General features: G+C 48.2%; 1 protein-coding gene across 2 annotated transcripts in view; it reads right to left on the bottom strand.

Annotated features, from left to right (window-relative positions):
* Positions 1–27,249, bottom strand: part of LOC144178534 (nephrin-like) — a 188,794-nt gene that overhangs the window by 95,707 nt on the left and 65,838 nt on the right. The gene's annotated exons all lie outside the window — the stretch shown is intronic.

The following is a 27,249-nucleotide window of genomic DNA, read 5'->3' as shown; positions in this document are numbered from 1 at the left end:
TCCGATAATTATTAGCTTTGCTCAATTCAAAAGAAAATAACCTGTATTGTCGAGTGGTTTCAAGCTAAAAGATACGCCGTACAGTGTAGCTCAAGATTATTGCTTTGAAACCCGCACTATTAAGTGAGAACTGCTACGTTTTGCGGGTGACCAAGGCGGCCCATTCAAGCTGCGCTACAAAAAGATAGTTATCGTGAAGAAGACCTACCACTACGATGCAGTTTGACATCAAGTGAAGGAAACGCTCTCAAGTAATAGATAGTTATTCCGCACCCCGTCGGCATTATCAACGGCTCATATCACTAAAAAGTGTCCCATCCAAAATTATGCAGCATATTTTATTCACGCACATAATAAATCATTTCGAACAGTACAGCTTCATCCACCCTTCACAACACGTTTTCCGGGAAGGCATGTCCTGCGAAACGCCACTTGCCGCGTTCATTATGATTTTCATACAAATCTCGACCGCAATATTCCGACCGATGCCATTTTCCTGGACTTCGATAAAGCATTTGATAAAGTTCCACATCACTGCCTAATGACCAAACTTTCATTGATTAACCTTGACCCGTCCTTCTTATCTTGGAATAATAACTGCCTCAGCAATAGAAACCACTTTGCCATTATAAAGAATGCCGAAATCTGGAACTTCTCCCGTCCTTTCCGGTGTTCCTCATAGAACAGTACTTGGTCCCCTACTCTTCTTGATATACATAATGACCTTCGGTAATGCATTACTAACTAAATCCGACTATTTTCAGACGACTGCGTTCTTTATGCAACCATCACCAGTCAAGCCGATCAATTATCCTCACAGAGAGACCTTAAAGCCGTGCAACAGAGGTTTCACATTTGGCACATCTCTTTAAATGTGCCTAAATGTAAATCACTTTCCTTTCATAAACGCACTACCCGTTTTCCACGAATACTCTCTGGGTGGTTCCCTCCTACAATCCACTAACTGCTACAAATGCCTCGGTGTACACATTACAAGCGATCTATCTTGGTCAGTCCATATTAACCGTATCATTTCTGCAGCTAATAGATCCCTGGGGTATTTGCATCGTACCTTGAAGTTTGCTCCCGTCCCCTTAAATATATACATACCTCTACCACGTTAACCCGACCAGAACTTGAGTGCGCGGCAGCAGTGTGGGACTCTGACACCAGAATAACCTATCAGGAAAAATTGAAGCTATTCAGAACCGCGCTGCCAGATTCGCGTTCTCAGATTATTGATAGTTCACCAGTGTGTCGCAAATAGAAAACGTGCCGCCCTCACTTCACTCAGCCACCGTCGAAAAATGTCAATACTTACTCTGTTTCACAAATTCTACTACGCATACCCACCGAGCATCATCATCACACAACGCCCCCATTCTTCTGATAGCAGTAGCAACCCCAAGCAGGTTCTATACCCTCGCCCTTAAAGCAACACGTTTGCGCAGTCATTCTTTATAAGAACTGCCAAAGACTGGAACGTTCTACCGGATAACATTGTTAATACCAAAAATACAGAAATATTCAAAAAGATACTAGAGATCCTTTCCGAGCCCGAAGTGACCATTTGTGTTTATTGTTTCTGTGCTCTCATTTATTGTTTCTGTGCTCTATTTTTTTTTTCGATTCAAATGGTATCACATACTGTGTGTTGATTTGCAGTACTCATTTCCGCGGTTGGCCTTTTGTATCAGCTGTTCACTTGCAGTTTCTAATGATTTCTGCCACTGCGATTATGTCCCCCAACCGTGTAAAGGATTCTGCCTGTGTTACGTACAATTCCGAGTGTATTCACACATTCTTGCGTCTTAGTTTACGCAGATTTTGTTTGCTGTTTTTTCTGTATTTTTTTTTTTTTGCACTGGCCTTTTGTAATGTTCAAATATTTGTAGCCCCACCCCTCATCTAATGTGCCTTTCCGGGACTCTTGAGGAAAATAAAATAACATAATAAAATTAACATCGCTGCTTTGAATTATGGATTTTAATAGTCTATATAGGATATCTACGAGGGCCCATTACATCAAGCTTATTTTTTTATTTTTAGTAATGCATGCAAATTCACATCCAATTTTTTTGGCTGCATATCGTTTCTTTTACCACAAGTTAAGGCTTTTCGGGTTTTGCTTAAGGGGAAGTATATTGTAGCTACATTTCTTTCGAAATCGCTAAAAATTGGCTGGAGATTACGATACTCCCTACTGCGATATTTCGGCGCAGCAGCAGTTCGCTGAGGCAGCTCTCACTCGTGGGTTCTCTTGACGGCAGCGATGATGACTTTCTGCGTCGGCAGCGCGAAGTGCGTCTCGGAAAGAGACCGTGATCCGCGTCTTAGGCAGGGAATGCACACCAGCGTCACGCGCACGCCTGCCTCACGTTTTCGCCAGCGTCGAGCAGACGAGGGTCTCGTACGGGCACCACATACTCCGCCCCCTCCCCCACCGCAAACTTTCGGAGAGCGCTCGCGCCGCCACGGCGAACCGCCCTCCCCTCACAATTTCGCCACACTCTCATCCTTACAGCATACTTCCCCACCCCCTCCCCAACCGCACACTTTCGGAGAGCGCTCGCACCGCCACGGCAAACCACCCTCCCCTCACAATTTCGCGACACTCTCCTCCTTTGCTTTCTTTCACTATTCGGTCTTGCCATCGCTCACTCGGTTACGACGACGACGCGGATCAGCCCAGAGAGGGCCACCAAAGGGCTGTGCCCTAAAAGTATTCGCCCGACGCTTCAGTCCGCTAATATTCGAAAGAGAATGGGAATGGGAAAGAGCATGCGTCCGAAGGAGCATGAGAATGGGACCCTGCGACAAGAAACAGAAAATCGTTTCTCCTACCTCACTGGTAATCACCTAGCCACTCCGCTGATAAGTACGTCGTCATTTCTCTCTTAAGCGTAGGATCCCTTTACAGAAAACTGGAACATAAGCAATTTAAGTATTGTTAATTAACTATGAGAGAACAAAAGGCAATGGGGTATTTTTTGCAAGTCTGGTAGAAGGTACTGACGCATTACTGTGGCGGTCAGAAAGTCAGCGCGAGGCACGGACACATACGTTTTTTCCCCCGTTTCTTTGCCAGCGCGAAAATTTCGTTCCCCCTCCTAATCTTCTTTTACTTGCAAGCTGTGCAGGAACTCGTACTTGCCACATCCGTCCTTCGCAAGTTTTGCGAAACTGTCGGACACTGATTTCTCAACAACGTTCGGCTAGGCGGCTCAACGCGCGTGGAACACACCCATCAGTCTCCCACACTCTTGCGAAAATCTCAGTGACATTACCCTTGCGACGACCCCTAAATTTCTGGCATAGCGTGTTCACGTGTAGGAGATTACATCGACTACCTACTACAATGTAACCATGACCAAAAAACATGTGGCTTCAAATACGTATTACATTCGACATAATATTGAAAAAAGTTTCAACGCGTGTTTGTACAGCCAGTGATTCTGAACGTAGATGCACGAAGTACTCCGAAGAATTATTTACTGCATAGAAAAAATATATTCACAGGTGGTACGGCCGTCCACACGATTATCTCGAACATCATATTGACCTTTAGCGTAGAATATAAAAATATTCTGCTGAGAAACTGTTCAAACGAATGTGGACGACTTAGGTGCCCCCTTAAACTTCAGAGAAATGCCGCAGTTGCGACTAAGTTACCTTGTGACTACAGTTACCTTGTGACTAAGTTACCTTGTGACTTAGTCACAGTTGTGACTAGGGCGACGATGAGTGGGTAAAGCGTTGCTTCAGCTAAGAGGGTGGACTACTGTACCAGCTGTCAGCAATCATTTAAAACCGTGATCTACAGGCTCTTTCGGCCAGTGGACTACTTTAGAGAAGTACCAAAAATAAAAACCGTGTTACGTCTTGCCTTTGTCGAAATGTTCCTCAAATACATTTGCACATTTGCTAATATGATGTTCACAGAACACTAACCCCGAAAAACAACCGTTTCAAAATGTCAAAGAACGAAAGTAGCATCCGAAATATTAAAAATTTCTCGTAGAGACATCGCACCCGTGAACTCTCGTACATGATTTCCTTAAAAAACTTGGAGGACGCTTCAGCGTCGACTTAAATGTGGAACGGATACCCAAGAAGGGGCAGTCCCAGATGCATCATCCGTTCTCGTAGAAGACGGCGACCCAGACGAGCGGCCTACACTGGGAGGCGGCACCGAATTTTTCATCCATGAAAGATGACGTCAGAATCGCAGAGCCACTCGGTGGTCTCCACGACGGATACAAACTTTCCGCTCTTCCACTTGACCCGCATTCTTCAGGGCGATATCGAACAATCAGCATTTTTTCGTCCCGCCACCGACACCGGCTTTTCTGTGACACGAGCTTATTAACGATTTTGTGTTAACAGAGAAGAGCTGTTTTTTAAAGTTCGAAAAATATAAATACCAGCATAAACCTCTGCCTAACAGCTGCGGTAACTTAACACTGATAGAAATCGTGATGGTAAACTCTTCCACCCTTGTGCGGTGAATGACGAGGTTATAAGGTACCTCCATGAATCTGAAGTCCTGGTTTAATTAGCTAACTTTGCAGGAGATAATATGACATGATCTCAGATTTTCGAAAATTTAACAAAAATGCAGCGTATTCCTGTTTTTTTAGTGTATCGTTTAGTTTGTTATCCCAATTTGGAGTGTCACTCCCCGGAACGTGATCTCAAGTACGCAGGGAAAAAGTACCTTAAACTTTTATAATTTGAAAATAATAAATGATTCTGAAAGACTTTAACTGAAGTAGTTAAACAACTGCATCGGCAAGCAATATAAACAGAAGTGAACTCCCGCAAAAGTCTGGCATCTTTCGCTTTGGGATGTCACGTGGCATGTGGTGTTTAAGGCATTCTTCCTAAAAGTCTAAATACACTAATGCCTTTTTGATAAAGGTATCCGACACGGTTCCTATGCAGCCATCTTATTGCCAGGGGCATCTTGATTTGCACAGTTTTGCTGTATTTATCTGGACGGTGGATCCAATGACCTCATCTGCCACAAGGCCGTCGGTACATATCTCTAATTGTGTTGTGGGCCGGGGAGCAATTACTTTGTTCATGTGCGACCGCTGCTCGTCACGCGTTGAACGGGGCACGCCCATTATTACCTCCACCCGAACGACCCCGATATGGCGGCAAACCGCAAGTGGGCTTTGCTGCTGAAGTAGTAGTGGTAAGGTGAAGCACGCTTGCCGTTGTAAATAGCATGCGGAGAGGTAGGGAAGGCAGGGAGGAAGGGAATGGGGGTTGTTGAATCGCCTTTGGCTGACGTAGAAAAACGATGCGAGAAAAAAAAAAATAGGGCGTTGTTTTTGGCATACTTAAGGGTGCGCCGGGTATCAGTGCTTCTAGAGAATAGCGCCAACGACGACACGACGATTTTAGCCTCGTCGATACTCAAGCGTGGGTAAATTCTTGCGTAGCCCATCTTAGATTAAGTTAGTGAGCGAAGATTATGCGTGTAAACAAGGGAAGATGAATAAAAGATAGAAGAGCCTCATTTTGTGAGCGACACTGAAATCATGTGCTTCGCAACAATTTGCGCTTCAGCACTGTTGTTCGTACAGAATTGTGTGAACAGGACTGATTTGCCTCATTGTAAACCGGCGTATCTTTTGATAACGAAATAAATCTTCCTTTATTTTATGTGGTATTAAGCAGGGTCCCCGAGCTATTTGCCGTCATTCGTTAAATCGGATGCAGATAAGGAAGAGTAGGCGGGCAAGATGAGCCCTTCCGTTTCAAATTGTGCGATCGTAGTCGCTTTAAAGAAGAACGACGGGGTGACAGAGCTCTCGCTCTGTCACACCACTCTCGCTTTGTCATCGATGAAGTCGGCGTTCCGGCTGGACAGACCATATTTCCAACGCCACCTGAACCGAGCGAAATTTTATTATTGTATTTGTTTATTTATGTTTTCTGACAATAATTGCCAAACTGGGCTAGTGCTTCAAACATATTCGGTTTTTTTAGATGTGTAACGTTGATGAACTATGGTACTTATCGAAGACTTCCGGTATCCCGAAAGTTCCGAACAGGCCTGCAAAAAGCGGGAAAATTTCGTGGATTGTAGAGTTGCTCGAACTGCAACAGCTAATATCGGGTCTGTCTAATACACCAGGACAATGGCTGCACCCAGGCACTCAAGGTGCACCCAGGCTCTCGTTTTTCTCTTAAGCCGCTTGCGCTTGCATGTACTTATACCGACAGTTTTTTATCGCCTGGAGGACAACAACGTTTTTGATTATGTAATCAAAGTTTTGAGTATAACACATTAATTGAAACGTTTCAAAAATGTTCATGGTTATGGGACGAAGCTACGGACGGGGTGTCCGATGCACTGACGGGTTAATGACGATCGCGACCACCTAATTCATCATGCTTCACAGCCAGATTTTATGTGGTTCTCGCTTGATTTATCGTCAACAACTACAGAAACAACACATTTCTTTCCCTTTTTTTGTGCGTTCTCGTTTTCGCTAGGATTCGGTGCAAACCGTGACCAAGTAACGGCGGTAATCAAAAGAGATAGGACATTGGGATCCTTCTAAATCAGCGTGCAATTAGTTAAATTGTAGCTTTTAAACGAGTGACGCGAGCTCTGACTTTCGTGCACAGGACGCCACGCCGCTTGTTTTCTTTACGCACAAGCCCGAAATGCCCACTAATCACGTGTTTCCTGCTTAAACTCCTTGCCGCTGCCACCCTCTCCTCCACACCCCGAACAGTTTAAATCTTCGGACCGTTGACCATTCTCTGCTTCCACTTTTTGTTCTTTCGAAGAACAAGGAGATAAATAAAACTTGGGGGTGAGCGGAGGGAGCTATCGAGCGCCCCAGGCAGTGGGGGAGGATGGGGATGCGGAGGACGGTTCAGAGAACCCCGAGAAGGGTGCGCATCGGAAAAGCAGTCGGCCGTCAATTACTGGCGAGCGCGTTTCTCCCGACCGAAGTTAGTAATTGCACGTTGCTCGCCGCTTGGCAATCGTTAGGGTCGCATTAATTCCTGCGCTTCTGAATCATTCCGCGAATGATCGTCCTTCTGCTGATGAGCCACCGCGCAGCATCGCTTCGCCAGAGCGACTGCTGTGCAACGGGCGTAAGACGCGACAAAAGAGGAACGCGACGGTTGCTGGCGCGGGCGAGAAGGGGGACCGGGAAAAAAATAATGGAAGAAGAGATGAAGAACAAACGGAGAGATTCGATACTGGGAGGGGCGGGCGGGTGTGCATTTCCTATAGTATTTACTCGGGAAACGTACGCGACGGAGAATGCACGCATACGAGCGTGAAAAGGGGAGGGGGGCGTGCGGAATGATCCTGCGGCCAAAGGCGCGTGCGGGTGGGGGGAGGGGTATGGGGAGGAAAGTGGGGGGGGGGGGGGGGGGGGTGCACAGCGGAGCGCTGCTGCCGGGTGCGCGCCATACGGTAGAACGGGAGCCCAGCCGTGTCCAATTGGGTCATTGCGGCGGACTCACGCCGGCGGCCCAAGCAGCAGCGCTGGGCTCCCAGCGCCCGTCGTCGTCATTGCGAAGACGCGCGTGTTGTGAGCTTCGATCGCGCCGAGATCCGCGCAGCCTACAGCCCGCTGTTCCTGCAGCTATCGCGCGGCTCGAAGCCTTCCGAACGCCCCGATGGCATGGCGGTCCATTCGACTTCGACCACTGCGCCTCTTCGCCGCTGCAGCAGCAGCAGCAGCCCTCGCCGCCTCTCGCTCACCGACGCCGGCAAACAGAAAAGGAAAGGCATAAAACGCAAAGAACTGGCGGAAGTGCAGGGGAAAAAACGAACCGTTTTTTAACGGGCGTTTTTCGGCGGCCTGAGGGGAAGGTGGAGGGTGTTTACATAGAATGAAGCGAGCCTTCATCAGGTTTACGGCTGTGCCAGGCAGTTCGGTGCTAACAGCTGGTGTGCGACTTTGTAAAGGCAGGCGAACTAGGTCTTTCCGTGGCGACTGAATCAGGTGCTGGATAGACAGCCCCTTTCCACGAAAAGCCCTCGACTGCGCTTAACGTTGGCGCTTTTTGTCATTGCGTTTTAATGCGTATGGCAATGACCGGAACTATGTTTATTTAAAATTTTCTTGGTGTGGTAACCTGCGCGTAATTCTGTAGTGCAAGAATTTACGAGAGATAATACAACCGGGTTAAAATAAACCCGAAAAATATTTGTGGTGAGATGGCGTTATGTAACAAAGCATTAGTGGGGAACATAATACCGCACTATTGCATAGCACTGCGCAATCTTCAGTGCGGACCGTTCGCCAAAGGCCTTCACCACAGGTCATCTTGGTGCTATAACAATTGAGGTCCACGATATCTCACGGGTTGAGCCTTTAATGTCCAGCCTTTATAGTTGGTTCTTTGCAGCGGAAGAAACAGCACGTTAAACAAAGTACGCGAACGCTAGAACGAGCTCAACGTAGTACCAGAACTGTCGCATTTTATTGCGGGGCCTCGTAGTAGTTGTTTATTAATTTTAAAGGATATTTAGAAAATCTCGCTCGTTTTGAGCCGGCTATTCCAGCTGAATTAGTCGGAAGGAAAAGAAATAAGAAATCCAGGAAGCCTCTCGACAGTGCTTCAAAAATACGGGGTGCATTGAGCGCTATAACAAATGTCGGGCTACTAAAGACACGTCGGCCGAAATCTAGAGATTAGTTTGGACAATCCGGGATTATTTGCTAATGTCTTTGAAACAGCCGGTAAAAGCGCGCTTCTCTTTATATCGTCTCTTCCCCAAAATCGCTTCGCGAAGCCAACAGCCCTAGTTGTAATAGCGTGCTCAGAAGGTTGGTTCAGTGAGCACAGCAAAAATAGAAAAAAAAAAGATAAAAACAACTTATGCACTTTAAAAAATTATCCCTTTAAAAGGTATGCAGCAAATGTAACACTCACCGAGATACACAGAACACGTTGAAACGTTTGCCGCGTAGTACTGCGGGCGAGTGTAGGCGTATTAACTGAGTGGGCGAAAAGACCAAAGCATTTTAACAGCCCAAAACCCACTCGCAATGCCACGGAGCGCTCTTTCTAATGATAGGCAAATGCGCAGGATTCATCATCGCCGGAGACAGGTCCGTGGTCGCAAATCTCGCGGCATCGTTCATCATTGACGGGCCGCCCTACTAGTTTTTCACTCGAGTCACGCTTTAAAGCCGAAAGCGGGCTAACCATTACCGAGTGCCATGAAGAAGATCAACTGTTCTTTCAGCGAGACCAATCTGCGAAAGAAGAACGGGGAAGAGGTTTTAACGTGAAGTTAATTGGTAAGTTCCCCACTGACTTTCGCTGCCTTTTTTTTTTTTTTTTTTTGACCCCACGTTTTTTTTTCTCCCTGCGTGTTCCCCTCTAGCACACCGTCATAAAACAGCTCGGTCTGTACTGGACTAACTTCCTGCTCACGTCCCCGACCGCGAAACGGTATGGGTCCATTGTCCTCGGGTCGCGCACAAAACGGAATGGCGAATGATTCTGGAACGCACGCACGTTTCGCGGCCCGAATGTGACTGGCTAATTAATCGATCTCCGCAGCTAATGAGAGCTTTCAGGACAGAGCAACCTACTTTTCAGGATTAAAACTGGCAAACTATGTGCCCTGAAAAAAAAGGAGAAATAAATGGATGAGCAAATCACCGATAGGGATCCCAGAGAAAATTTCCGCACGCGTGCGCACACACGCGCAAAAGCACCCACACACACATACGTACACACAGACACCAAATTATGAGTTAGAGGGGCCAAGATTCAACGGAATAGCGCACTTGGCACTTCATTCGTCTCAATTATTCTCTACCAGCGGTCTTGATGGTTCTAGTGGACGTCTTTAAGCTGTAATTATATGTCTAAATATTGCACCAGACTTCCAAATGTTCTTGTACTACGGCGCCACTGCGATTGGCTACCACTCCTCCGGGAATTTCCTATAATCCTTGCAAATAGAAAACCCAAGCTTCCTATGGCCTAAAAAGCCACAGCAAGACATGCAGGCACTCCTAAAATTAATCGGGATTTTAATTTGAAAATATCTGCGTTGTTTCTTAACGCTGTACCAAATATTGTCGTTGTGCCTTCATGTAGCAACACTTACATCCAGGTGCTTTCAGCAGTTACTTAAACCATTAATCTCCCAATTTGTCGTGACATAAAGCCGCTGACTTAGCCAGTCTAATTAATAATAATCCGCTGGATAACAGAGCAGTTCCGACACGTCCGTAAAGTTGGACATATCCTTGAGCGGACGGGCCAAGTGCTGGACGAGCGATTATGTTTCTCGAAGGCGTTCGGACAGCAACAAGAGCCCTGACAGCCCTGGGAGGATGAGATAAGCGAGAAGGAACGGTACAAAAAACGTCTGGCAGCGTAATGAAACGGCAGCACGCTAACCTGAGGCGCTTGAGAAAATGTTTACATAATCTGTCGTCTGTTACACCATGCTACTGACAGGTTTCGGACGCTGTGCGGTCAAGATGGGAATTTAATCAAGGTACTACAGGGGGAATGAGGGGGTGTGTAAGAAGACAGTGGCCTTCTTTGCGCCAGTAAGTCGGCACTTCTTGAAGGGACAACTTCATCCCAGAAGAGGCCCTCGATTATAGGACCTGGGATTAAAAAAAATATATCCCAGTTATTATTAACTCCATGCCTGGGAACTAACGAAGAAAATGCCGGTAAGAGTGACGGCCCACTTTCCCGATCCAAAGCACTTTCGAAGTTGAGCAGTCATTAAAACACAAACGGAACTTTTCTGCGGCTGCTGCGTTGTGGCAGGGGTGTACAAGACGCGGTGAGCCAAATTAACCGGGAAGGGCCAGAAAAGAGGGGATGGGAGCGCTTTTCTTGTCGTCTTCACTCTCACACCTCCATTCACTGTTAGGAAAGGTCGCACGCGAACAGGGAGGCAGGAAGACGGGCGCTAGAACAGTAGGGTGCGAGGGTGTCTATAAAAATTAGCAGTGGCTTAGCTCGGCTATGCCAGGATATGCGTAGCCTGAGCTGAGGTTCAGCTGGTTATTCTTAGGTTTCCTGGTTGTATAGGATTAGCTGATTATCGTGCTTACTGCTGCTAAAACGATTTCTAATCCAATAAAATCCAATCCACTGCAATTTACGCCGATCCAGTTCAATCCAATCTAATCCCATCCAGTCGCGGCGGCGGCGACTTCGGCGCGCATGGAGGAAAGAAAATCTGTGCGCCGTGAGACGTCACTGCTCCTCGTGCATGCGCAGCACGGCTCTCCAGCAGCCACGCGAAACTGCTCAACCTCGGCCAGTGTAGCTCACGCTACAAAATAAGTTAAATTTGCCATTTCAAACTGGAAGACGAAAAATACAATGTCGTTTCACTTGTTGAACACGAGTTGCGTGCGAGTCTTCACACTGGGCACGCCTCGACCGCGCCTTATCCCGGTCTTGTTCACCTCGTGGCCCCGCTTGCTGCGGTGCGTCTCCGACCAGCGGTGCGCACGTGATCGGCCACTAGCTGTGACCGTGATGCCAGCGGAGTCGCCCTAGATTTGCATCCTGCCTTTTAAGTTTTCTGTGTGTGTGTATTTTTTACTGCCCCAAAATAATCTACGTGGGCTTCTCGCGGTATACAAAAACCCACGTGAAATGAGGGAGGCGGGTTGCTACGCATTTCTTTGTTATTGGCTAGTTGCTGCCGTTTAATCTACAGCGGCTCGCGCAGCCCGTTCCCCTGCTCCCGCTCCGCTGCGCGCTTCCCTGCACGTTCCACGGCGCATGCGCCTTATATTAAAGACGATAGTCTTTCTTGAGCTACTTAAACACAGAAATTTTGGTCTGTCTGTATGTCTGTCTGTCTGTCCGTCTGTCTGTCTGTGACTCGATTCAGCCACCCGGACAAAGCAAAACAATGCCTGCGCAATAGTCTCATATAGTCACAGCTAAATCTACCCGTCTAAGTCCGGTGTAATGTTCATACTTGTCAACATTGTTGAAGATGAACAAGACATTACGCAAATATAAGACAGCAAATTAATAAAGAAATGATATTTGCAGTGTTCTTTTATAAAAAATCATACATGCTTGATTTTTGCGAAATTAAATACTTCATCAACTGCAGAAAAAAATTCACTCCGCCATTGCCTGCTGTCGCCCGCGCCACTATAGCTTCTGGCGCCGTTTTAAAAAAATCAATCAACAACAGTTACGAAAGGTTCTACTAGATAGGTTCCACGTTCTGCTTGCAACGCCCGTGGAGTAGGGAAACGCGGTTCTAAAAACGTTGGAGTAGGTCGCCTCGATTCACGCGCGTCTTCGCCGTCCGGCAGCGTTGGCATCGAGACACCCGGTCTGAAGAAGTGGAACGCGGTAAATTTGAAATGATTTAAGCACACCTTTGGCATCTTTATCTTGGGACGAGCGCAACGCAAGAGGAACAACATGAGAGGTGAGTGGGAAAGCGAAGGGAGGAATTTACTTAACAAAAGTCGATAAAGACTATCGTCTTTTCTCGACATTTACAACGAAAGGAGCAGATACGCGGCCAATGCACCCCTCCATGCATTTTTCCCTCCATGCACCCCTCCCCCCCCCCCCCCCCCCCGCCTTCCCACACACACACCGTAGCTCACTTAATGTTCTAAGGTCGGCAGCTTCTGACATAGTATGCCTGATTTAACGCGACAGGGCACTTATGCTTATATGTAAAAAATGATAGTACCACGAAGCTGCTACGACATTACTGCAATCGTGGCCAAGAGTACTAACAACACACTTGTACCCGCCCCATCCGTGGTCAGCGTCTTGTGCTGGTTTATTGTGATACTGAACTGAAGGTGATGATGACGATGATGATGTTCGTTGATCGATTGGCTTGTGCCTAATCGATTCCTCCTTTTGCTCCGTGCACCCCCCCCCCCCCCCCCTTCCCGCCTTTCTTTTTATTCTGTCCGTTTGCCCGCAATGGTCACGGAAGATCGCGGTCGAAGGAGCCGTTCGATTTCCGCAGTAAAAAATAGTAAGGCAGTTAAGCACCAGTATCCGGGGCAAACTCTACCTGAGGCCGTTTGCTAACACTCCTCACAAACTGGGTGACCGCAAAAACGTCATCAAAATGAGCAATTTCTCGTTTCGCTGACTGCGGTCCTAGGGCCGACCATTTATAGCCCTTTAGCAAGGTCGCTTCTGTCAAAGGAACAAGCGGCTGTCTCGTTTTACCAGATGAAAAAAGTAAACAGCACCAAAAAAAGAACGGAAGACCGCAAACAAGCAGGCAAACAACTATCGAGGTGAAAAGATAGTGGAAGGCAGCAGTAAGAAGCGCAGAGCCGGGGTGCCTATCCTCTGGTGGCCTGTCCGCGGTCGCGCGGCTTACTAAAAGAACCGTTGTCTCTCGCGTGCGTGTCGGCATGCGGAACCGACACCAGACAGGGACGACGTGCTCCGTCGCCAAGCCCCGGCCCTTCCCCGCGTAGAGCCACCACATCGGTGCCGGAAGCAACAAAGGGAAGCCCGGGTTTGCGTTAGGAGCTTGGCGCTAGAAAAGAAAAACCATCCAAGATTAGGGAATGAGGGAAGGAAGGGCGAGTGTCGATAAGCGAGCGTTCCCTTTGTCCCGCGAGCGCACGGCGAACGTATCGGGCATAGCGCGGCGGCCGCGGCCTGCACCGCTAGCCGATCGAAGGGTGCAATTAACGCGCGAGCTCGTCATTTCCCCGAGGCTTATCGGCACGAATGTGCCGTCGCAGCATCGGCAGCGGCAGCAGCGGCAGCAGCAGCAGCAGCAGCAGCACGGCACTATGTGTGTTTCCCCCACAACCGGAGGTTCGACGAGCACGTCACACTCTTTGTGGATCGGGAGCGGGATGCCGATGGCGCGGGGGCGTCACAGAGCTCTCACTCCGGAGCCGCCAGCCACCACATCCTCCGCACGCCCCCCTGCGGGTTTGAACCCCATTTTCTTCCCTCGGTGGATCAGCGCCACGCTCTAATGCGAATACGGAATGAAGCCTGTTCAGCTTCCGGCGAGGCCCGATCGGTCCAGCGATTGCAAAATTATTTATTCAAGCGGCGGCCGTGGCCGCCGCCTGCGAGGTGGATTGGTAGCAGGTGCGAACTGGCGATGAGGATCAATTACCCGCTGATAAATATGCGCGGAACAGTTAGTTTTTCCTCTCACCTCCCTCTCACCACCTCCTTCCCCTCCATCTATTCCTTTTGTTGGAACGGAAAGCTAACAGAAGGCGACTTCCTCGAACCCGAGGTTAACGGCCGAAATCTGGGGAGGTCTTGATCGATAACGCGTCTTGATTCGGTAGGCTCTAGGCGCTCCACAGGCCGTTCGCGGTAACCGGCCTGTGCGAATGGGCCTGGCTCGCGCTTCATTAAGCAGTGCAGGCTGAAAGCTAATAGTGCGAACGCCGTGCGTCGTCTTGAAAACAGGACAGGCTTTTCGTTCACCAAACAACTTGCGCCAGCACCGCCCTAAACATTTACGCGCACCGACACGCTATACCACGCTCGATTAACCTCAAGAAACCTACGTACCAGATTACGCAGTTTTTTTTTTCGTATATGGCATACGACTGCATATTATTTCAGTGTTTATACTGAGGGAGCTAGCAGGCAGCTAGCTACACTGGCGAGTTCAAGTATTCGCGCATTAAGTTTTAAAGGGACCCTGCAACGTTTTTTTTTTTTTTCACTCTTTCCTTCGCGTTTGGAAGCACTGCGAAAGCTATAGTTATCACCAGCACTGAGCGGCACTGCGTGATTTGCTCGTCGCACCAGATACGCCTTCCGTTCCTGCCTTGTTTTTGTGGCTTTATTTTTAAAGTTGCCATGAAAAGCATTCATTGCTGCAATTGAAGGAAAACCGGCCAACAACCGCTACATGGCCTCAGTGACGTAATTTGGGCCGTCGAAGAATGTCAAGACCAGGAAAGAGAGGAAAATCTTTTGAGCGAGTTTCCAAGTTATCTGATGGGCATATAGCAGTAATTTTTGGCTGAGGTACGTTGCGACCCCCTAATCTAAGTATTGGGTGTGTTTGGTGACTACGTTCTCCAAGCATTTAAAATTTAAAAACAGTTGAAAAAAGTGTTGCAGGGCACCTTTAACAGAACCTTCACGCGGCTCCGTGAATTACTGTTGATATTTCTTAAGGGGCGAAACTGGGAGCCCTTTCTTTATTAACCCTAGGAAGGAACAAAAATTAATATATCAAAAGGAGCTATATCGGTGTGATACTAAATTCCACTTCGTTTATCAGAGATATGGGAAAACTTTCAAGAAAAGCCCCATAAAAATGCGGCGAAGAATGCAAGAAATCCAAATAAAAGTCATTAGCCTTCTACTGTTTCCGCAGCGTTCTTGCGGGAGAATAATGAACCTTCGTAGACGGCCTGTTTCTTCAGCTTGGAGCACCTCAAGGTATTTTGATAACTCATTAACCATTATCATTAATCGAATACTACAACCAGCATGCCGAGCGCACAATAGTGGACAGAGATTACAAGCCTCTTTGCCAGCTGACACTCCGAAAATTTGCTTGCCAGAATTCATAGTTTACCTTCATTTTAATGCAAATGACAGAAGACGCCACACCTAACCACGGGTGCACGAGCCTATAGGCTATAGCCACAAACTTCTATATGCATAGTTTCCCATTACTAGTACACCACGGCGGACTTCTAGGCAACTTATATTTCAAGCATGTGGTGCACCTATCTAACATTCAAATAAATAATTCTTAGCAATCCGAATAATATGGCTCTATACTTCGCATGCATGCTATTATCAGCATTTCAGAATTTCGCTTCTCTCTACAACCATAATGCCAGCGCAATCAGTCGTCTAAAAATAAAGAGCGTGCCTGTACTGAATGGGACTGATTTTAAAGTTCGCTGCTTTTGAATAGGTTCCTCGACTTTTGGCAAAAAAGAAAATCTCTTCCATGCACTTTCTTAAAGTTTTATTAGACGTTTCACTGAGGGTATTAACCTTCGAACAAGATATTGCGTTGGTATATCTAATAGCGCCGGAGCGGCTTTGCTTCCAAGTTATTAAAAAAAAGCACATTCATGCAATGCCATTCTGTGCCACAAAATACAATTTATCGCGTAAACTTGTGTGCAGGCCATTACTTCACACATAATGCCAAAGCTTGTAAAAAATTATGGCATTCTCAGTGTAACAAGGGGGGGAGAAAAAAAGCGTTGCAGAGGCTGCTGCGTGAGATAAAGACGTCCTTACGCATACTAATTGACCAGGAGTGGGTACAGGAGTAAGGGTTCACTCGAAGAACAGAACAGGGACAACAAAAGGATGAACCACTGCGCCCCATTCGCGAAACTACAGGTACATGTAGGTTAATGAGGTTTGTGGCTATGGTGCCGTTAAAGCATAAAACGGCGCGGCGTTCCCCGCGATGCCACTACGGCCTGATGAGCTCTATCACGCAGCCAAGGCCCATAGCCACCCCCTCCCCCCCCCCCCCCCCCCCCCCCTATTCGCTTTTGCCTCTCTTTATGCCTGCACGTGTATTGAAGACCACCGGAACTGAAGTGTTTCGTTTCTGTCTTTTTTTTTTTTTTGTGCGCTATTAAGCCAAGTTCAACTTCAGTTTGTTTTGCCGCTGTTTCACACTTGAAGGAGCGGAAAAGAAGAAAAAAGAAAAGCATGCGCTGGCCGAAGGTGAACTCAGATCTTGAGCAAGGATGTTGGTGAGTATAAACTGCTATAATTCACGGTTTCATGTTTCCAAACACTGCATATGATGACAGCGGAACTGCATGTGTGTTTCATTTTTCGGCGAGATGCGCCTGCAGCGAGGCAAGATGATTCTGACCCACACTTATCTGCGCTCCTCTTTATAAATCAACGCCACGCCCTCAGGCAACATCTTTTGAGCGCCCCCAAAACAAAAGCGCAGTTTCGTTCGCGCTCTCCAGTAGAATTTAGGAAACGTCCTCCAAGCCTTTCCTGCGGCGATGAGCGCCGGAAAGGCCGCGCGCTCACAACAGCCGTTTCTAGTACAGCGCAACAGCGGCTACAGCAGCGTAACCGACGACACCTTCTCGCAACGAATCTTCGTCGTCGTCGTCGTCGTCGTTCGCAGGAGGCAAACCCGCGTTCGTCTCTGCTGCAGCCCCTCTTATATCTGGCGTCCCATCGCTGGTAGACACACGCTCCACGCAGGACGGTCATTCCCGTCGCTGTCGCGCGGTCGTAAAATGTGGAGCCTTCGCCTCCGCCCCGTCCACGCTAGATGACATTGTTTTGCCCGCGTGACCGTGACGGACACGCTGACATGCCCACCCCCCTCCCGTCGGCCGGCCCGGTGAAAAGGGCGTCCACGTCGCCTGCTTTCCCACTAGCGGCGGCGACGGGAGCTCTCACTCGCTTTCATTGTTCGTGTCCCCAGCTCTCGCTTCCTCGCCCCCTCGACGTCATTTCGGAGCTTACCTCCTTCCCCTGGTCGCCGTGTGCGTGAAAGCATAGAAAGCGGCCGCCCGGTCTCTCTGTTTCGTTGTGTTTCAGATTCGGTGACGCTCCAATATGGCCGCTAAGCATCGCTGCTCGCCTCATTTCGTGGTTGACCCCGTGTTTCCCGCTTTCTAGCTCCCTCTCTGCAAGCAGATGGCGCCACCCTCTCCGACCCTCCTCCTCCGTTAGCTCTGTTTCGCGAGGGCTCTCTTAATGAGCTGTGCTCTGCTCGCTTTAGAAGCAATCGCGCCGATGTGATGAGCTTTCGCCTTTCCGAGGGCTGACCGCTCGCTGTCTTGTTCCCCCCCCCCCCCCTTTTTTTTTTCGCCACTCAACTCATCGCCATCTTTTTTTATATATATAAGCGTTGCTTTCTTTCGTTCCGCGCGGGTAGGTTTATTATTCTCGTCGTCACGTAGGTGACAGCGTGAGGAATGTAGACATTGTCATTAAGTGTTTCGATTAACGAGTATTAGCGGGAGACCGCCGGCGAACGCAGTGACGCTTTCGGTTGGCTTTCCCGAATACAGACAAGTGAAACGTGCAGTCTGATTGCCCATGTGACTGCTCCGACTGTGCTCAAAAATGAAGCTGATTAAGACAAAACTGTGGTTGATTCCTCTGTCATAGGAATCGGTAAAACACGAAAGTGAAATGTGCAGCGAAATCTGCAGCTGCGCATGATTTGCGGGTCGGCGGCTGTCTTGTGGGTGTGCTTGGAGAGCGACGTCCTGCTGGCGGGTCGCTTCGGCAAAGGTGTACTGGCGTCATTTCCGTGACGAATATGACGCTAGTGATATCTTGGTGTATCGTGGCATAAAACACTTCGTTTTAAAATATAAAACCCGCAAACGAACAACCTACGGTGTAACCTACTCTTTGATTCTAAAGGTTACTTCCCCGCAAGAAGACCCTGTGTGCAGGGATGCACCCTTTACAGGCCGCTTGCTTCGTTATACTGGCGCTACTTCCGTGACCGATATGACGCAAGTGATATATTGGTGTATCCCGGAATAAAACACGTTCGCGTTAAAAATACATGTACACACAACTTTAATGAAAAGAAGAAGGAGAAAACAATCTGACGCAGTGCCAATACACCCCATTGTATTGCTTAGAAAGAGCAGTAAATTTTCCCTCCCCTGAAACAGATACTTCCTTTTTCATCCACAAGAATAATATATATCTCTTTCTACTCCAAACAGACCACAAACAAAACAATCTCTCAAATGGCTTTTATATCCTTCCGCTTGTAGGAAGCATAGCCCTGGCTGCAGCCCACCAGATCACTTCTTTAAGTCATCACATGCCGCTTGGGGTTCGGCCTTTGTTCTGAATTTTTCTCAAGAGGGCAGAATACGAAACCAAGTTTCCCCTATATTATTTCTCCTAGCCGCTTGGCAACACTCGGCCAGAATCAAGGAGAGCTACCATGACAAATGGCAGCCGGCGAGGATATCGAACGGAAGCAGTTCGCCACCATAAACCGCCTAGATAATCGGCCCATCTGTATACAGCCATTCAAAAGAGGCAGAGAGGGAGAAACTATTGCGAGCGATGTTTCTTGCCGGATGCGGGGACTTCTTGCCTTTTTCTTCCTCCTCGAAGTCCGCGTGCGCGTGTACGCACGCTGTCCGCGGCATGCAAATGAAAGCGGGACGCAGCGCCTTCCTTTCCAAGAGCCCCTTCAGACAGCGGCCGGAAAAGGACGCAGGGACGCCGGAGAAGGAGGAAGCCGCTTCCGTCGGGCCCTTTCTCCTTCTTTATGAGTCGGTCGCGAAGGTTATTGATTTCTGTCCCGCTGTCGAACGATAAGCGAAGGCAAGAAAAGGGGGCAGCGTTAGGAACAAAAGATTCGGGCCGAGATGGAAACGCAAGCACAGCCGTCAAGGGACGACGGCGCGTCGTCGCCGAAAAGGGCGCTCGGGCGCTTAAGGACAGTCGATGGCTCCGGGAAGCCGATCCGCCGCTCGGGCCTATGAATTCCCCGTCTTCTCCTGCGCAAAGCCTGCACAATTGAAAGAAACAGCTCGGCGGAGCGCTGGAAACACTTTCATTGCGCGCACTCTCGGGCCCCGAATGAAAGCGCGCCCCTTGCTTTCAAGACCATTGAAACGTGAGTGCCCTACACGGAAATTCGGAGCCCGAACGCGCTGCAACTGGTTAACACAATGCAGGCGCTCGATGAATGAAACGAGGCTGCTGCAAAACTACCTATATTTGCCGCGAGAAAACTGGTTGCGTTGCAAGAGGCTGAATTAACAATGTGGCGAGCGGCGCGTGCGAAGAAAAGGCTTTCACTGCTAATAGCGAGCTCTGCTTGGAGGAGTGTGTTTTGCGAGCTGTTTGGTTTCTATAGAGCGAGAGTGAGTGAACGTGTGTGTGAGAGAGAGAGAGAGAGAGAGAGAGAGAGAGAGAGAGAGAGAGAGAGAGAGAGAGAGAGAGAGAGAGAGAGAGAGAGAGAGAGAGAGAGAGAGAGAGAGAGAGAGAGAGAGAGAGCATTATAATGAGGTCTAAAGTGTATACAGAGCGAACATCTACCTTGGCTTCAGCGACTCAGGTCCGAACTGCGTTCAGGGGAACGCTTAAAAAAAAGTAAAAAAAATTACGCATGCAGGTAAGTGTAAGCGATCATTCGCAGGGCGGTTAAGGGTAGAATTCAAAACAGATTATACCGCGCTTGTTCTTGTACAGGCTTTCTCGTAACGGCGATGCGAGTTTGCTATGCAAACAGCTAGCTCCGCTCCTGCTCGGCGCACGGTTTGGGCTGCAGTTTTTGTGATAAAGATTCGATCTCGTCGCGCACTCCGTTTCCTGCGCTTCTCAACACCCCTGACGAGAAGACGGGTGTGCGTTAAGAAAGGCGTATAAGACATAATGTAGACCCGACAACTGGTTAATTTGTGGCATGCGCGTATTCGGCCCGTACCAAAGAAGCCTCTCAAGCGGCAGAAGGTGTGATGGCTTACAGGCGCCCCCAAAAGTAAACGGAGCAAGGGTTGAAGACTGAGGGGATTTTCCCGCCATGTGCCTAGCCAGCAACCTCTACGTGGCTTTTCAAGAAAGTCATTCTAAAATAAAATCGGGCCGCCCATATTCTATTTACGATGGCAGCCCCATAAAATAAAAAAAAACATTATAATTTCACAAAGCCGTGCTCCGTTTACTTTTTTGAGGCACCTGTGCCTGTGAAACATGGCTTGAGCAGACTATGTTAATTACTGAAAGTGTTCATGACCATAATCATCCCCCTTACTACTATCACGATCATCAGAATAGTAATTACATTCTTTTGGCGTAGCAAGCTATTTATTAACCAGTGCCATGAAAAGTGGTTATTCATCTCTCCCACAGGGAGAATTACATTCATATGTCTTCAGGCAAAATTTGGATAAATAGTGTAAATACATCGATTAAGATTTGTCGCGCTTTTTTTAGCACGTCCTCTTGATAAGCTGCCTAGTGTCTAGGCCCCTTAAAATGGTTATATGGAATTTTTCCGAGAAAAATAAAGAGGTAAGGAGTGAATGAGTGAAAAACGGAATGTTCGAACGTGCACGTGCGATTGCCACGAAATGAAAATACAGTGCAACTGAGCAAATACTTTTTCGAAATTCCGCCCTCCGGAATTCGTCTTTGCACGTTTTCGATACGTTAAGCCACCGTTCGTGCTCTTATGAATGGAGCGTTAAAAGTGTAACCGGTTGGACCCAGCATATGCCGGAGGAAGGGAACGGCAAGAGAATCTTTCTTCCATCCCCATAACCAACTCCGAGTTAAAAGTCAATGCTTGTGGTTTAATAAAGTGGAGAAAAATACACTTCACGTCCGGCTACTACGGACACAGGAGCGGTGAGAACTACGTGTGATAAGGCAAGCTGTATGCAGTAAAGAAAGCCGGGCAGTATTGCTGGTCGCTTACGAGCTAGCTACCAAGGGGAATGCGCGAAGTGTCGTCGCTCCAAAAGGTTTGCCAGGACAAGACGTGAACCTGAGAGAAGGCATTGCCCATCACGCCTCTAAATCGCGCGCTAAGGCAGCGAACAGTCTATATTAATGCGATTAGCAGCACGTATACGCCCATTTCTGGAGGCGCACATTCCATGAACGAACGGCCACGCGATCTGTCGTTGCTGCGGTCAGCATTCCGAAGCTTAACGCTTGGATAGAGCCTAATGTGAGCGCTCATCAACGGAGCTTTGAGCGTGCTGAAAACGACCCGGCCTAGGGCCGTAGTGAACTACGGGGCCGCGCTTACCGGCGAATGTAGGAGCCCTGCATTACATTTTGCAACCGCCGATGAGCAGCCCCTTCATAGAAACTCGAGTGCGTGCGTGCGTGCGTGCGTGCGTGCGTGCGTGCGTGCGTGCGTGCGTGCGTGCGTGCGTGCGTGCGTGCGTGAGTGAGTGAGTGAGTGAGTGAGTGAGTGAGTGAGTGAGTGAGTGAGTGAGTGAGTGAGTGAGTGAGTGAGTGAGTGAGTGAGTGAGTGAGTGAGTGAGTGAGTGAGTGAGTGTTGGCTTGCTTGCTTATTTGACAGCGACGTCGAGAACATTGAGGGAGCCAACCTTGGCAGTAACGGCGTTACCTGTAACGCGTTACTCCCCTTGTTAATTTAGCAACCTATATATCATTATCAAACGGGTAACGTAGTTAGACTAACACTGTTCAACTAATGTGTAGGGTCACGCTACTCGCTACGTTTGATTCTAGGGACTTCCTATTCTCGCACTTCTTTAAAAAAGCAGGCGGCGAGAACCGAGACACCAGCTTTACCGCATCAATTCTTCACCACCACCGCTCACCACGAACATGCCTGATTTCCGCCGTGCACTGCATACACGTGCTGGCGCTGGGTGGTTGCGTTGCTGTGGACGCGGAAACCACAGGGAGGGGCAGACACTTAAATTTCATCCCTGCCGGACAGTTTTCTCTTCAATGCATCGCCCGTTTGCCATCGCGCAATTATTTGGCTATTCAGTAAAAAGTGAGTTGCATGCCAATTACAGGACAGTTGTGCCAGGACAGTGAGCAATAAGGTAGCTAGTTTTACGCCTTGTGAAACGGCTTGCGTCAGGTCTAGTGCGTGCGTGAAGCGGCGTTTACTTCAGTAAACTAGTTAGTGCAAGTCAAAACGCTTTTAAAACGACACCTGCTGAGCACACGTTATGTATCTCGCCAGCTTATTTGGCCAAATATGGTAGACGATAAACTGGAAGGCGTTTTAACGTCTCAAACATGGCAGTTACTTCTGTTCAATTTTGTGATTATTTTTTTCTCTAATAGACAATTGTACTTGTTTTGTTAATTTGATTTTTTTTAAACATGCTGATGGGTCTAAATTTTGCTATATGTAAGTGGGAACGTCGATGATCTATTGGAAACTACGCCCTAAAAAACCAAGAAACAAAACAATCATGGCTAATATTAGCTGTAAATTACTCACCTCTGGGCATGCCATTTTTCGAAGTCGGCGTCACGTGTAACAAGCCCGCGCTTGACGCCACGCAAATAATGACGTCATGAGCTACGTATAAGTGTTTTCAGGGCATGATATAGCGCTTTCTGCAGCAAGAGGTGTTTATTTGACTGCAAACTAAAAAAAAAGAGAAAAAAAACTCGAGGATTGGAATTGACTCCTCACAAAAGTTTCCTACCGTGATTACGCTTGCACAAATAGGGAAAGGAGTACAGACGGCGGTGTTAACGCCTATTAACTTACGCACATGCTTGAAAACGCGCGTTCATTGCATCTGGCCACGTTTGGTAACTTTACAATCCCTGCTTGATAGAACTGTTTTTTTATACAGGTCGTGGTGATTAACGCTGTGAAAAAACGCGGAATGGAGAGGTGACAACATTTCTTGAACTGAAGCCGGGAAAACAATAATACGTTAACTGTTATCCCGATGGGGAAACTCAATCTGCTTTTTCCGCCGTTTCGAGCCATTGCCGCGAACCATTGAGCGCGAGTGTGTTTCTCAATTCTGACGAAGGCGGCGTCGCTTCGTCACGCCGCTCATACGTGTCTTCTTCGGATCAGCTGCTGCTGCTCCCGGCTGGGGGGCGCCGCGAAGCCCCGTTCGCCGCCGCTTCCGCCGTCGCTTCCCGATCGATGGCAAACGGCCCCCGGCGCGGCCGAGCTACTCGACGCCGAGCGGGGCTAACGGATCGCCGGGCACGTTCGGGGACTTCTGGCAATCGCCAGATTGCCCGGCCTTCCTAATGACGACGAGCTGGCGGCCGGCGTACTCCGCGGTCGCTACCGACCGACTCACGTCTTGCTGCGGGTTCGCACCCCCCCCCCCCCCCCCTCCCCACCGTCCCGTGGTCGCTGGGGACACGCGATGCCTTTTAGGAAGCAGGAGGGGGCTGTCTTGTTCCCGCACGTGTTCACTGCCACCGACCACGCTCTAACGGGAAACACCGGGCTGACAGCAAAGCATCTTTCCAGCTCTTGGGATAGTGCGCCTTGCCGTTACCTTCCCAACTCCACCATTAATTCGTTCACGCGTCCTCAAGAATTTGAAATGCAGTATCATCGATCGTAGTGTCATGCCGTTGTTTGAAGCATTTCTTTTTCCCGTATGAAGCGTCGTTTTGGGGTCCAATTTGGACCGCGTGCCAGAGGCGTCCTGCGCAGTCCGCAGACGTCGATATAAGCTGTCCGGTTCGAAGAAGCGGCCTTATATTAACCCTCGACCAGGTCGCAGCGCATCGGGATTCCAGTGCAAGATTGTTGCCGCTCACTGTCCCGGCTTCGATCTTTTCCCAGCAGTTGCGAGCCCGTGGCGGTATTGATTTACTCTGCAAACGTGTACGCGTGTCTCCCCTCTCTCTTCCTGTCTCCTCGTTTAACTATGCAGCGCCCTCATTACTGCAGATCGGTTTGTGTTACCTACGCAACGCTGGTTGCTTACATATTTACATGTGTCACACTGAGTACCATTTTTTGTGTCGCATTGATTTCTTCTGAAGCCAGCGAACTGGTCGATGTCTGTTGCTAGTTTCTCTTATTAGGATTCGACAAAGCATGTACGGTACCCCACCCGCCCCGTTGGGAGGATTGCGGAGTGCCGCCGTCTTCTAAAGATGTAAAATAACTTCATTAAGCAAATCTGTGGGGCAAGTTGGTGTATTATGATTAAAAAAAATTGAGCGCGACTTGGACAACGACAGTAAAGAAAGACGACGGGACAAGCGCTCGCTACTTGTCCCGCTCGTCCCGCTTGTCCCGTCGTCCTTCTTTACTGTCGTTGTCCAAGTCGCGCTCAATTTTTTTAAATGTAAAATAACATCACGGCCCGTACAAGAGGCGGCAAAAATAAAGTTACTTCCCCTTCCCCTCTCTCCACCTCCAGGACTTACTGAAACAAACCGAACAAAAAGCAATTTTGGCAGATAGAGAGAGAGAGAAAAAAAAAGATCTTTATTAGAGGAAAGCAGAGAGGTCGGCCGGCATGTTAGCGCCGGCGGCATGCTACTCTGAAGGGGTGAGGAGGAGGGAATAAAGTTGCGATAGGAAGTAAGACGGAAGGCAGAGAAGAAAGAAGGAAATAAAAGAAGCAAAAAAAAAAGGAGGTAGCGTGTGTGTTGGAGACCGTCAGTGCGACACGTTAAGTCTATGGACGGTTGCACATTGCAAGGATGTTCTGGTCCTATATCATCTCAGCGACACCGATGTCATTGGGGTATTCAAATAATGCGGTTAGCACTTTACGCTGAGACGAGGGAGATTGCCATGGTCCCAGAAGTGCTTTTAAAGGAAACTGTGGTTGAGGCGCTCGATCATCTGTGCGAGGTTGTTTCTTGCTTGACCGTATGTAGTGCACTCCAGTAAAATATGCTCGACTGTTTCCGGTGAACCGCAGTTGTCGCAATACGCGTTCGAGGTTGGGCCAAGGCGATACCGGTAGGTATTTGTGAGCGCTACGTTGCTCACCGTTTCTTGTTGCGAGATCAAAGCACATTTAACGTATTACGAATGGCGGTAAACGCGCAATAATAAAGTCAATCTTGCTGTTGAGTTCACGTTTTCCCCATAAACCAGTTGCACCGCATTGGGTCTTCATACAAGCACACGTGATCAAGTTGACGTGCAACCAGGAACGTTTCACCTAACGCACTCGCCACAGTGCACCTCCCCCTTGAAATGATTTCCCTGTCATGTCTTGCCTACTACCTCCTACTTTTGAATATAATTCCCACCGTACGGATGTTAGGTTTGCTCCTATTAAGCCTGGTAGCGACAGCATGTCCCCTTCACCGCCATTCAGGAGTTACAGTGCTGCGCCCGCTTTTGCTAACGCCAATTCTGATCAATATATGGATCAAATTTGGCGATTATGGTTTTAAATAGCCGGCTGGCCGCCTCGAAACAAGAAACACGGGGACGGAGACACAGATAAACGACGCTGGGGGGGATGTTTTTGAACTGAATAGATAAGTTCCTTGCTCTCCTCTCCCAAGTTACATTGTTAGCCGTGGTGCGCAAGCGACAGCATCGGGTTATTTTTATACCATACATAGCGCAGATCTATAAGCACACAGAAGCAAAGCGCACTAGATGGCAACAGAATCGTGGCTGCCCTCTCAAACCGTCATCGACGCGTACCTTCATTCTAAGGCACTCTTAAGTCCGTCATGATGATTTTACTATATAGTTTCTTAGTAAGTATACTAGAGAGGAACCTACGCCTGGTAATGGGGGTTTATGGGAAGACCACCCTTTTTGGCTTGGGTTTGCAATGACAATTGGATTCTTAAGCGGTTTTGGGGATTTGCTTTCATCACTATGCATTAACACGCCTACGAGCTACGATGAAGCCGAAATCCTCCCTAATCTGTTGTAGCCGTGTTCGGTGAAACAGCAGGCAGTGCGTGAACGCACCTGGCGTTGGTCATGCCTAAGTCGAAGGATGTATGACCGAGCGGATAATGTGCCACCGCGAAATTTGTAGCCGACGAAAAAAAGAAACACGGTGTACTTCGACGAAGACAAGATACGACAGATACGGGCTCCTGTATCCTTCCTATCTTGTGATCTTCCACGACTGTTTAACGCCACGTTTTTTTTTTCTTTTTCAAGTGTAGCTGACGATCGGTGCACCGGTTTACCACGAAGGCGACGTTTTTATAGGCACGCTCAAAAAACTTTCCGAACTTTTCAAACAACTTATTATTTGAAATAATGGTAAAATTAATAAAATAAGAGTCTCTAATGAGTTATTTCCCCAAATATCGACATTGTTCGTAACTACCGCCTTAGCCTGCAGAATAGCAGGCCCAACCGTTCCGGCAAAAATACGCTTTACTTCCTTTTCCCTTAGTTTTAGAACAGCCTGTTTTTTTTTTTTTTTCCACTTACGTATTTTCGCACTATTCTTCGCGTTTTTGTGGCACTTTGTTTAAATTTACGGTCACCAAAACGTTTCAATCCAAGCCAATGATGAAACTAAGGCGAGCGCATGCTGTAATGGCGGTTACAACGACACAGACGGCCTTGATGTGAGCCACATATACACTAGCCCCAGATTCCTCTTTAGTGTTTATTGTAAGAACCTCTATGGATTTGCACAGCGTTCGGAATATCCATGCTTTATTCAGTTCGATCTGGGGTTTTAAGCACCGATTCCAAACACGGCCGATAAGATACTAAATATAAAGTACTGTGGATTAATCTAAACGTGCTGTTTTTCGTTTTGTCTGTTTGCCCAACATACCCTGCCGCCGCTTAAGGGGATTATTGTAGCATGTTGCGTGGTTCTTGTGGAATGT

This window comes from Haemaphysalis longicornis, unplaced genomic scaffold (genome assembly GCF_048455015.1).
Source record: "Haemaphysalis longicornis isolate Haplotype H1 unplaced genomic scaffold, Haemaphysalis longicornis Haplotype H1 scaffold_4, whole genome shotgun sequence".
Taxonomy (NCBI): domain Eukaryota; kingdom Metazoa; phylum Arthropoda; class Arachnida; order Ixodida; family Ixodidae; genus Haemaphysalis; species Haemaphysalis longicornis.
The sequence above is the reverse complement of the archived record's forward strand: the minus strand, read 5'-3'. Positions and strand labels throughout refer to the sequence as shown.